Raw genomic sequence first — 11,594 nt, forward strand, 5'->3', positions numbered from 1 at the left:
CGGTAACGCTGATGTGACAACTTCAGTCTGTAGCGTCTGAACCGTTTGGGCTACTAATATGACCACACTGTGGAAAGGGGAGACTCTCACAAACAAGATGGTGTCCTCCGTTTTGCGCTACAACCCCCACAAGTGCCACAGGACTCGTCTGAAGGTAACCCATATAAATGAATGGAAGTATGGAGGTAGTTTTGTGCCAACAAAAAAAAGGGGTTAAATATATGTCCAAAATAACATAAATATTTCCTGAGCTTTTTTATATCTCCTAGATATAGGACAAACACTTCAAAACCTTATTGTCAAGACGTGCTGAAGGTGGGTGTGGTGTAGGAATCATGCGCAGGACACAGAGGCTCAGTCCAAAGGCTTTAGTGCAATAAATATATATCCAACCGAAGCAAAATAAGCCCGAAGGCAAAATGCACGACGCACACAGGCGACAAAACGAATGACGCACAAACATGTGCAAACAACCCTCTCAAACACTGGAGGGAAAATGTAGCTCCAAAACACGAAACAGTAGTACAATCACACACAACGACAAGCACACACAACGAGAACTAAATAGGGCACTAACGAGGACTAACAAGACACAGGTGTACAACATCCAGACAAAACCAATCGAACATGAAACATAGATCGGTGGCAGCTAGTACTCCGGGGACGACGACCGCCGAAGCCTGCCCGAACCAGGAGGAGGAGCAGCCTTGGCCGAAACCGTAACAGTACCCCCCCCTTGACGCGCGGCTCCAGCCGTGCGCCGACCCCGGCCTCGGGGACGACCAGGAGGACGCGGAGCAGGGCGCGCGGGATGGTCCCGGTGGAACTCCGACAGGAGAGATGGGGTCTAGGATGTCCCTCCGCGGCACCCAGCACCGCTCCTCCGGGCCGTACCCCTCCCACTCCACGAGATACTGAAGACCCCCCATCCGGCGTCTAGAGTCCAAGATGGACCGAACGGTGTACGCCGGAGCCCCCTCGATGTCCAGTGGGGGCGGAGGAGTCTCCCCTATCTCATTGTCCTGGAGTGGACCAGCTACCACCGGCCTGAGAAGAGACACATGGAACGAGGGGTTAATATTCCTATACTCAACAGGTAGATGTAATCTATAACATACCTCGTTCAATCTTCTCAGGACTTTAAAGGGCCCCACAAACCGCCGACCCAGCTTCCGGCAGGGCAGGCGGAGGGGTAGGTTTCTGGTAGAGAGCCAGACTCGATCTCCGGGTGCGTACACCGGCCCCTCACTGCGGTCGAGATCGGCGCTCGCCTTGTGACGAAGGACGGCCCGCTGCAGGTGGACGTGGGCAGCGTTCCACGTCTCTTCCGAGCACCTCATCCAATCATCCACCGCAGGGGCCTCGATCTGGCTCTGCTGCCAAGGTGCCAGAACCGGCTGGTACCCTAACACACATTGGAAGGGGGTTAGGTTAGTAGAGGAGTGGCGGAGAGAGTTCTGGGCCATCTCGGCCCAGGGAATGTACCGTGCCCACTCCTCCGGCCGGTCCTGGCAATACGACCTCAGAAACCTACCCACATCCTGGTTGACACGTTCTACCTGCCCGTTACTCTCCGGGTGGTACCCTGAGGTAAGGCTAACCGAGACCCCCAAACGCTCCATGAACGCTCTCCAAACACGAGAGGTAAACTGGGGACCTCGATCAGACACTATATCCTCGGGTACCCCGTAATGCCGGAAGACATGGGTAAATAGGGCCTCAGCGGTCTGTAGGGCAATAGGAAGACCCGCCATAGCGAGAAGATGACAGGCCTTAGAGAACCGGTCCACAACGACCAGGATGGTGGTATTCCCCTGAGAGAGGGGAAGGTCTGTCACAAAATCCACCAAGAGGTGGGACCATGGTCGTTGTGGAACGGGCAGGGGTTGTAACTTACCCCTGGGCAGATGTCGGGGCGCCTTACACTGGGCACACACCGAGCAGGAGGAGACATAAACCCTCACATCCCTAGCCAAAGTGGGCCACCAGTATTTAGTGCTGAGGCAATGCACCGTCCGGCCGATACCCGGATGTCCAGAGGAGGGTGACGTGTGAGCCCAGTAAATGAGTCGATCCCGAATCTCGCGCGGAACGTACTTCCGACCCCCAGGACACTGTGGAGGGCTGGGGTCGGTACGCAACGCTCGCTCGATTTCGGCATCGACCTCCCACACCACCGGTTCCACCAGGCAAGACTCCGGTAGTATGGGAGTGGGCTCAACGGACCTCTCCTCCGTGTCATACCGCCGGGACAGCGTATCTGCCTTACCATTCTGGGACCCAGGGATGTACGTGATTTTAAATACGAACCTGGTGAGAAACATACTCCATCGAGCCTGGCGAGGGTTCAGTCTCCTCGCTGCCCGGATGTACTCCAGGTTCCGATGGTCAGTCAAAATGAGGAAAGGGTGTTGAGCCCCCTCAAGCCAATGCCTCCACACCTTAAGGGCTTGAACTACAGCTAACAGCTCCCTGTCCCCAACGTCATAGTTACGCTCCGCCAGGCTGAGCTTCTTACTGTAAAAAGCACAGGGGCGGAGTTTAGGTGGCGTGCCGGACCGTTGAGAGAGAACGGCCCCTATACCAGCCTCAGACGCGTCTACCTCGACCTGAAAGGGTAATGCGGGATCCGGATGCGCTAGCACCGGAGCCGACGTAAACAGGTCCTTCAGTCTCCTAAAGGCCCTGTCCGCATCGGCTGACCACTGCAGGCGCACCGGACCCCCCTTCAGAAGGGACGTGATGGGAGCTGCCACCTGTCCAAAACCCCAGATAAACCTCCGGTAGTAATTCGCAAAGCCCAAAAACTGCTGCACCTCTTTTACAGTAGTTGGGGTTTGCCAATTACGCACAGCGGACACACGATCCACCTCCATTCTCACCCCTGACGCGGACAACCGATAACCCAAAAAGGAGACCGACTCCTGGAAAAACAGACATTTCTCTGCCTTGACATATAGGTCGTGCTCCAACAGCCTCCTCAATACACGCCGCACCAGGGTTATATGCTCGGCTCGGGTAGACGAGTACACCAGAATGTCATCAATGTATACGACCACCCCTTGTCCCTGCATATCACGGAAAATGTTATCTATGAAGGATTGGAAGACTGATGGAGCATTCATCAACCCATATGGCATGACGAGATATTCGAAATGACCAGACGTGGTACTAAACGCTGTCTTCCATTCGTCACCCTCCCTAATGCGCACCAAGTTATATGCGCTCCTGAGATCCAGTTTTGTGAAAAACCGCGCTCCATGCAATGACTCCGTCATGGTCGCAATCAGAGGGAGTGGATAACTGTATTTCACAGTAATCTGATTGAGACCACGGTAATCAATGCACGGGCGCAACCCTCCATCTCTCTTTTTCACAAAAAAGAAGCTCGAGGAGGCGGGAGAAGTGGAGGGCCGAATGTATCCCTGTCTCAAAGATTCGGCTATATAAGTCTCCATAGCTTTCCTCTCCTCTTGAGACAAAGGATACACATGGCTCCGTGGGAGCGCTGCTCCTGCCTGGAGATCAATCGCACAATCCCCCTGTCTATGAGGAGGCAACTGCGTCGCCCTAGTTTTACTAAACACGAGTGCTAAATCCCCATATTCAGGCGGAATGTGCAGTGCGGGCACTTGGTTTGGACTTTCCACCGAAGTCGCCCCCACGGAAACACCCAGACATCGCCCCTCGCACTGAGCAGACCACCCATCGAGAGCCCTCTGTTGCCACGAAATAGCAGGGTTATGGGTGCTTAACCAGGGAATCCCCAGCACCACTGGGTACGCAGGAGAGTCGATCAGATACAACTGTATAGTCTCCTCATGACCCCCCTGCGCACACATCCGAAGTGGCGCTGTGATCTCCCTGATCAACCCCGACCCCAACGGACGGCTGTCTAAGGCATGAACGGGAAAAGGTTGGTCAACAGGTAGGAGAGGGATCCCTAACTCAAAACAAAACTTACGATCAACAAAATTCCCAGCTGCGCCTGAATCTACTAGCGCCTTATGCTGGGAATGAGGTGCAACCTGTGGAAAACAAACAGGTATACAAAAGTGTGCAACAGAAAGCTCTGGGTAAGTGGGACGTCTACTCACCTGGGAGGCCCCCCCAGTGCGTGACCTGTTGTCGTTACTCCCGGAGAACCCTCCCCAGCACCTGGCCGTAGTGTGCCCTCCACGACCGCACTTGGTGCAGGAGACAGGCCCCCTCGGGCTCTTCCTACTCCGTTCTCTAGCGCCGGCACCCCCGAGCTCCATAGGGCTCGGCTCGGAGGTGCCGGAGGGCGGAATGGACGGACTCCCCTCGGGACGTCCACGGGTGGCCAGCAGGGTGTCCAGACGGATGGACATATCGACCAACTGGTCGAAGGTAAGATGGGTATCCCTGCAGGCCAACTCACGTTGAACGTCCTCTCGTAGGCTACATCGAAAATGGTCGATGAGAGCCCGTTCATTCCACCCTGCATCCGCCGCTAGAGTCCGGTACTCTAGAGCGAACACCTGAGCTCTCCTCCTCCCCTGTCTCAAATGGACCAGACGCTCCCCCGCCGCTTTCCCCTCAGGTGGATGGTCGAACACGGCCTTGAAGCGGCGGGAGAACTCGGCGTAGGTAATGGTGTTGGCGTCCATCTTCCTCCACTCGGCGTTAGCCCACTCCAACGCCTTGCCCGTGAGACAGGAGATGAGGGCGGAAACGCTCTCGTATCCCGAGGGCACCGGGTGTACAGTGGCCAGGTAGAGCTCTACCTGCAGGAGGAACCCCTGACACCCGGCAGCTGTTCCGTCATACGCCCTCGGGAGCGAGAGCCGAATCCCCCTGGGTTCCGAACCTGGGACTGGTGGACCGACCGATGGGATGGACAGGGTAGGTGGAGGTGTGGGTACACTGCTGGCCTCCCATCGGTGCATGATGTTGATTACCTCCTGTAGAGCGGTCTCCAGGTGTCGGATCTGGTCCTCTTGCCCACGAAGATGCTCCTCGAGCGACACAGGCGTCACTGCTGATTCCATTATAAAGGTGTGTGATTCTGTCAAGACGTGCTGAAGGTGGGTGTGGTGTAGGAATCATGCGCAGGACACAGAGGCTCAGTCCAAAGGCTTTAGTGCAATAAATATATATCCAACCGAAGCAAAATAAGCCCGAAGGCAAAATGCACGACGTACACAGGCGACAAAACGAATGACGCCCAAAATGTGCAAACAACCCTCTCAAACACTGGAGGGAAAATGTAGCTCCAAAACACGAAACAGTAGTACAATCACACACAACGACAAGCACACACAACGAGAACTAAATAGGGCACTAACGAGGACTAACAAGACACAGGTGTACAACATCCAGACAAAACCAATCGAACATGAAACATAGATCGGTGGCAGCTAGTACTCCGGGGACGACGACCACCGAAGCCTGCCCGAACCAGGAGGAGGAGCAGCCTCGGCCGAAACCGTGACACTTATTCCTTATTATGTGTTTTTTTGCTGTATTTTTTGCTATTTATGAATGTATTATTCTATGTATTTCTATGGGCTATAGTAGTAAAGGCCAAATTCAATAGTTTATCAAATAATTTCTTTATACTTTTTTTTTTACCTAAAAGGGTGCTAAAATTCTAAATCAAATAGCTAAATGATCCAACGGCTTAGACTTTTAGAGGTTGATAAGTGCATCGACGACGTCCCTCCCCCCCCCGGGACCGTACGTACATATCCTAACCAAAAGCCATGGATTACAGGCAACATCCGCACTGAGCTAAAGGCTAGAAGAGCTGCCTCTTCAAGGAGTGGGACACTAATCTGGATGCTTATAAAAAGTCCCGCTACGACCTCCGAAAAGCCATCAGGCAAAGCGTCAATACAGGAGTAAGATCGAATCCTACAATGCCGGCTCTGATGCTCGTTAGATGTGGCAGGGCTTGCAAACGATCATGGATTCCAAACGGAAACCCAGCCTCGAGCTGCCTGTGACGCAATCCTACCAGACGAGCTAAATGCCTTCTATGCTCGCTTCGAGGCAAGCAACACTGAACCGATGTGAGTAGGACCTTCAAACAGGTTAACATTCACAAGGCCGAGGGACCAGAAAAATTACCAGGACGCGTACTCAGAGCATGCACTGACATGCGCTGTCTTCACTGACATTTTCAGCCTCTCTCTGACCCAGTCTGTAATACCTAAATGTTTCAAGCAGACCACCATAGTCCCTGTGCCCAAGAAAGCCAAGGTAACCTGTCTAAATGACTATCACCCCGTAGGACTCACATCTGTTGCCATGAAATGCTTTTAAAGGCTGGTCATGGCTCACATCAACACCATCATCCCAGACACCCTTGACCCACTCCAATTCGCATACCACCCCAACAGATCCACAGATAACGCAATCTCTATTGCACTCTGCCCTCTCCCACCTGGACAAGAGGGACACCTATGTGAGAATGCTGTTCACTGACTACAGCTCAGCGTTCAACACCATAGTGCCCTTCAAGCACATCACTATGTTCAGGACCCTGGGACTGAACACCTCCCTCTGCAACTGGATCCTGGACTTCCTAACGGGCCGCCCCTTTTGCTGAGGCTAGGCAACAACACATCCGCCACACTGACCCTCAACACGGCGGCCCCTCAAGGGTATGTGCTTAGTCCCCTCCCGTACTCCCTGTTCACCCACGACTGCGTGGCCACGCACGACTCCAACACCATCATTACGTTTGCTGATGACACAACAGTGGTAGGCCTGATCATCGACAACGATGAGACAACCTATAGAGAGGAGGTCAGTGAACTAGCAGTGTGGTTCCAGGACAACAACTCCCCCTCAACGTCAGCAAGACATGGGGGCTGATTGTGGACTACAGGAAACGGAGGGCCGAGCACGCCCCAATCTACATCGACGGGGCTGTAGTGGAGCGGGTCGAGAGCTTCAAGTTCCTCGTGTCCACATCACTATGGAATTAACATGGTCCACACACACCAACACAGTCATGAAGAAGGCACCACAACACCTCTTCCCCCTCAGGAGGGTGAAAGGTTTTGGCAAGGGTCCTCAGATCCTCAAAAAGTTTTACAGCAGTACCATTGACAGCATCTTGACTGGCTGCATCACCGCTTGATATGGCAACTGCTTGGCATTCGACCGCAAGGCGCTACAGAGGGTTGTGCGTATGGCCCAGTACATCACTGGGGCCAAGCTTCCTGCCATCCAGGACCTCTATACCAGGCAGGGTCAGAGGAAGGCCCTAAAAATTGTCAAAGACTCCAGCCACCCAAGTCACAGACTGTTCTCTTTGCTACCGCACGGCAAGCGGTACTGATGCACGGAGTCTGGAACCAACAGGACCCTGAACAGCTTCTACCCCAAAGCCATAAGACCACTAAATAGTTAACCAAATAGCTAACATATGCTGCTGCTACTGTTTACTATCTATCCTGTTACCTAGTCCCTTTACCCCTCCCTACATGAACATACCTCAATGACCTCATACCCTTGCACATCAAACCAGTACTGGTACCCCGTATATATAGTCAAGTTATCTTTACTCGTTGTGTATTTATTCCTCGTGTTATTATTTTTTCTAAATATTTCTCTCTGAATTGTTGGGAAAGTCCTGTTGTTTACGAAGCATGTGACAAATACAATTTATTAGATTTGACCTAACATCCTTCTCAACCGTCAAACCCCACCACTATACAGTACTGTTTACATTACACAACAAACGGCACAGTCTGTGTTCCTCCTCCCATGTCTGTTGAAGGCAGAGATGAGTAGGAGGGAACAGAGGCCAAACGACTCCACTGCTGCTGCTGGGGCCTGCTTATTGTGTGTCTAATGACTAGGTGGGCAGATCCAGCACAGTGGCAAGGCGAGGGGCTCCCGTGGCAAGGTGCTAAACAAGAGGGATCTTGGGCAAATACTGTCTGTCTATCTGTCTCCACGGAGATAGTATATCAAGCAATGCTTTCTAATTAGTGTTCAGTCATAATGGAGTGTCACGATCGTCATACACAATGGACCAAGGCGCAGCGTGATATGCGTACATCTTTTAATAGTACTTAGCAACAACACAACAAAACGAAACGTGAAGTCCTCGGTCATAACACAAACCTACACGGAACAAGATCCCACAAAACACAAGTGCACAACAGGCTGCCTAAGTATGGTTCCCAATCAGAGACAACAAGCAACAGCTGATTCTCGTTGCCTCTGATTGAGAACCACCCCGGCCAACCTAGAAAACACATGAACTAGAAACTGAACATAGAACACAAAACATAGACCCTACACACCCTGGCTCAACATATAAGAGTCCCCTGAGCCAGGGCGTGACAGTACCCCCCCCCCAAAGGCGCAGGCAGCGACCGCGCCAACATAAACCCAACAGGGGAGGGGCCGGGTGGGCATTCCTCCTCGGAGGGGGATCCGGCTCCGGGCGTGACCACCACCCTCTAACAACCCCCCCGTAGCGCCCCTGGTCTGGTCTGGCCCCGCTGGCTGGAGCTGGACTGGACATCGGTGGAGCGGATTGCTTAGGCTTACCTGACCAGGCACCGGTGAAACAGGCACGGGCTGTGCCGGACTGACGACGCACACCACAGGCTTGGTGCGGGGAGCAGGGACGGGCCGGACCGGGCTGGCGACGCGCACCACAGGCTTGGTGCGGGGAGCAGGAACGGGCCGGACCGGGCTGACGTCGCGCACCACTGGCTTGGTGCGGGGAGCAGGAAGGGGCCGGACCGGGCTGACGTCGCGCAACACTGGCTTGGTGCGGGGAGCAGGAAGGGGCCGGGCCGGGCTGGCGACGCGCACCATAGGCTTGGTGTGAGGGGCAGGAACAGGCCGGGCTGGCGACGCGCACCACAGGCTTGGTGCGGGGAGCAAGAACAGGCCGGGCCGGGCTAGCGACGCGCACCATTGGCTTGATGCGAGGGGCAGGAACAGGCCGGGCCGGGCTGGCGACGCGCACCATTGCTTGGTGCGAGGGGCAGGAACAGGCCGGGCCGGGCTGGCGACGCGCACCATTGGCTTGGTGCGAGGGGCAGGAACAGGCCGGGCCGGACTGGCGACGCGCACCATTGGCTTGGTGCGAGGGGCAGGAACAGGCCGGGCCGGGCTGGCGACGCGCACCATTGGCTTGGTGCGAGGGGCAGGAACAGGCCGGGCCGGGCTGGCGACGCGCATCACAGGCTTGGTGCGAGGGACAGGAACAGGCCGGACCGTACTGGGAACACACACCACTGGCCTTGTGTGGGGATCAGGAACGGGCCGGACCGGACTGGTAACACACCTCAGTACCTCTCGCCGTGCCTCTACACTCTCCTTCCCTCTACTGACCAATGGCCCCCATAACCTGGTGGCCTTCTCTCCTCGTCCACAAACTCGCCCTTTATCTGCCTCCAGCAGCCCCGTCGTCCATGCCGTGTGCCCCCCCCCAAAAAATTATTGGGGGTGCCTCTCGCCTGTCCGACGACGGCCCGGTTGGCGCCGCTTCTCCTCTCCTGCCTGGGTCTCCCCCTTCATCACCCTCCGGTAACGGACGGCCTCCTCCTCCGTGATGTGCCCCCAACCGAGGAGGACATCCACTAACGTTACCTCCGGCGTTTGCTCCTGGACACGCTGCTTGGTCCTGTATTGGTGGGATCTTCTGTCACGATCGTCATGAAAAGTGGACCAAGGCGCAGCGTGATATGAGTACATACTTTAATAGGTACTTTTAATTACAACACAAAACAACAAAACGATACGTGAAGTCCTCGGTCAATAACACAAACATACACGGAACAAGATCCCACAAAACACAAGTGCACAACAGGCTGCCTAAGTATGGTTCCCAATCAGAGACAACAAGCAACAGCTGATTCTCGTTGCCTCTGATTGAGAACCACCCCGGCCAACATAGAACCACATCACCTAGAACAGAACATAGAAAACGAAACATCGACACTACACAAAGAAACTAACACCCTGGCTCAACATACCAAAGTCCCCAGAGCCAGGGCGTGACATGGAGACAGGGAGGGAGGCTGCTTGGAGACAAAATTGAAAGGGATTGCTTGATTGCCCCAAAGTGTAACGGAATCCAATGAAGGATCAATTCCACACTCCAGTGATCTTGTCATTTAAAACATTCTATCTGCTTGGTAAGACTGGAACCAGCATTCATCTGATGAATTAAAAAAGGTTCACTGTCCAATTGCAATTGCACACTCAATATTAAGTTTGCATTCTTCCCTCTGATCTTATTTAATTGGATTACTAATACATTTGGAATGTTAAGTACACTGACTCGAAGAAACATCAAAACTACACAGACTATACAACTGTGCAACTGCTCCTCTGTGTGAAAGTAGGGTTATACTGACTATATACTGTTTTCTCCATAACAACCCTGCACTGGTAACCTCTCCACTCCCCCTTCCACGTTTTGTACCACCTGGTTGAGTTGAATTTACAGATGGAGGGTGGTAAAGGGGGAGGGGTGACAGAGGAGTACCCACCTGGTGAGGAGTTTGTGAGATTCAGCATTAGTGTACTGGTAGTGTCTGTGTATTTATGTGTGTGTGTGTGTTGTGTTGATGTTTGAAGGTGTGTGTTTTGATGTTTATGGATATGTTTTTGGGTTTGTGTGTGTGTGTATGTCTGCTGTGAGTGTCTCAGGTGGCAGTGTTTGTCTGTTGGGGTCTCCTCACAGGGTATAAATACCAGAGGGAGGAAGAGAGACAGACAGAGAGAGATCCTTCCCATGGAGTAACAATCCATAGTGGGAGACACACCAAGCCAAGAATCAGCCCAAGGCCCAGAGACAGACACAAACACACACATACATGCACACTGTGCAGGCTGTGGCTCCAAGGCTTCCCCTGTGCCCCCATGTGGAGAGAAGCCCCAGGGGAACTGACGCCAGCTGAGACCGAAGAACAAGAAAAGGGCCCAGCTGACACACACACACACACACACACACACACACACACACACACACACACACACACACACACACACACACACACACACACACACACACACACACACACACATTGGCTCAGCTGTTAGACTCTGTGGAAAGTCTGAGCGATACAGAGAGCTAGGAGTGAAGCAGACTGCCAAACTAACCAGGGAGAACACACACTGGGAAAATAGATACACAGAGATGGAGATAGGGAAAATGCCACTATGGGCACACCATAGGTGTGCCATGGTAAGAGTCAGATAGTTGTTTCATTGATTGGTTTAATTGATGTATTTGATAGTGGAGCTACTTGAGTGTATATGAATGGACATGGGTTGGCATACCATTGCAAATGTACATCGGTAGTCACATGGCATTATTGTATAAGGGAGCTACAGATGTAGGATCTTAATTTGCTACAGCAGCAAAATAATCCTGCAGCAACAGGAAATGTGAATTATTATGTGGATTATAATTAATGGACATTTTTGTAGGGGTTGATACATTTTTCATAAGGGAAAATCAAGTCTGAAATTTCAAAGTGAAATTACAAACTTCAGAAGCCTTTTTAAATCTAAAATACACTACAAGTTTTTATTTCCTTCATTGCAGGAAAGTTCTCCTGCGACAAGGCGATCAAATTAAGATCCTG

Source organism: Coregonus lavaretus (genome assembly GCF_964263955.1).
Source record: "Coregonus lavaretus genome assembly, chromosome: 11".
Taxonomy (NCBI): Eukaryota; Metazoa; Chordata; class Actinopteri; order Salmoniformes; family Salmonidae; genus Coregonus; species Coregonus lavaretus.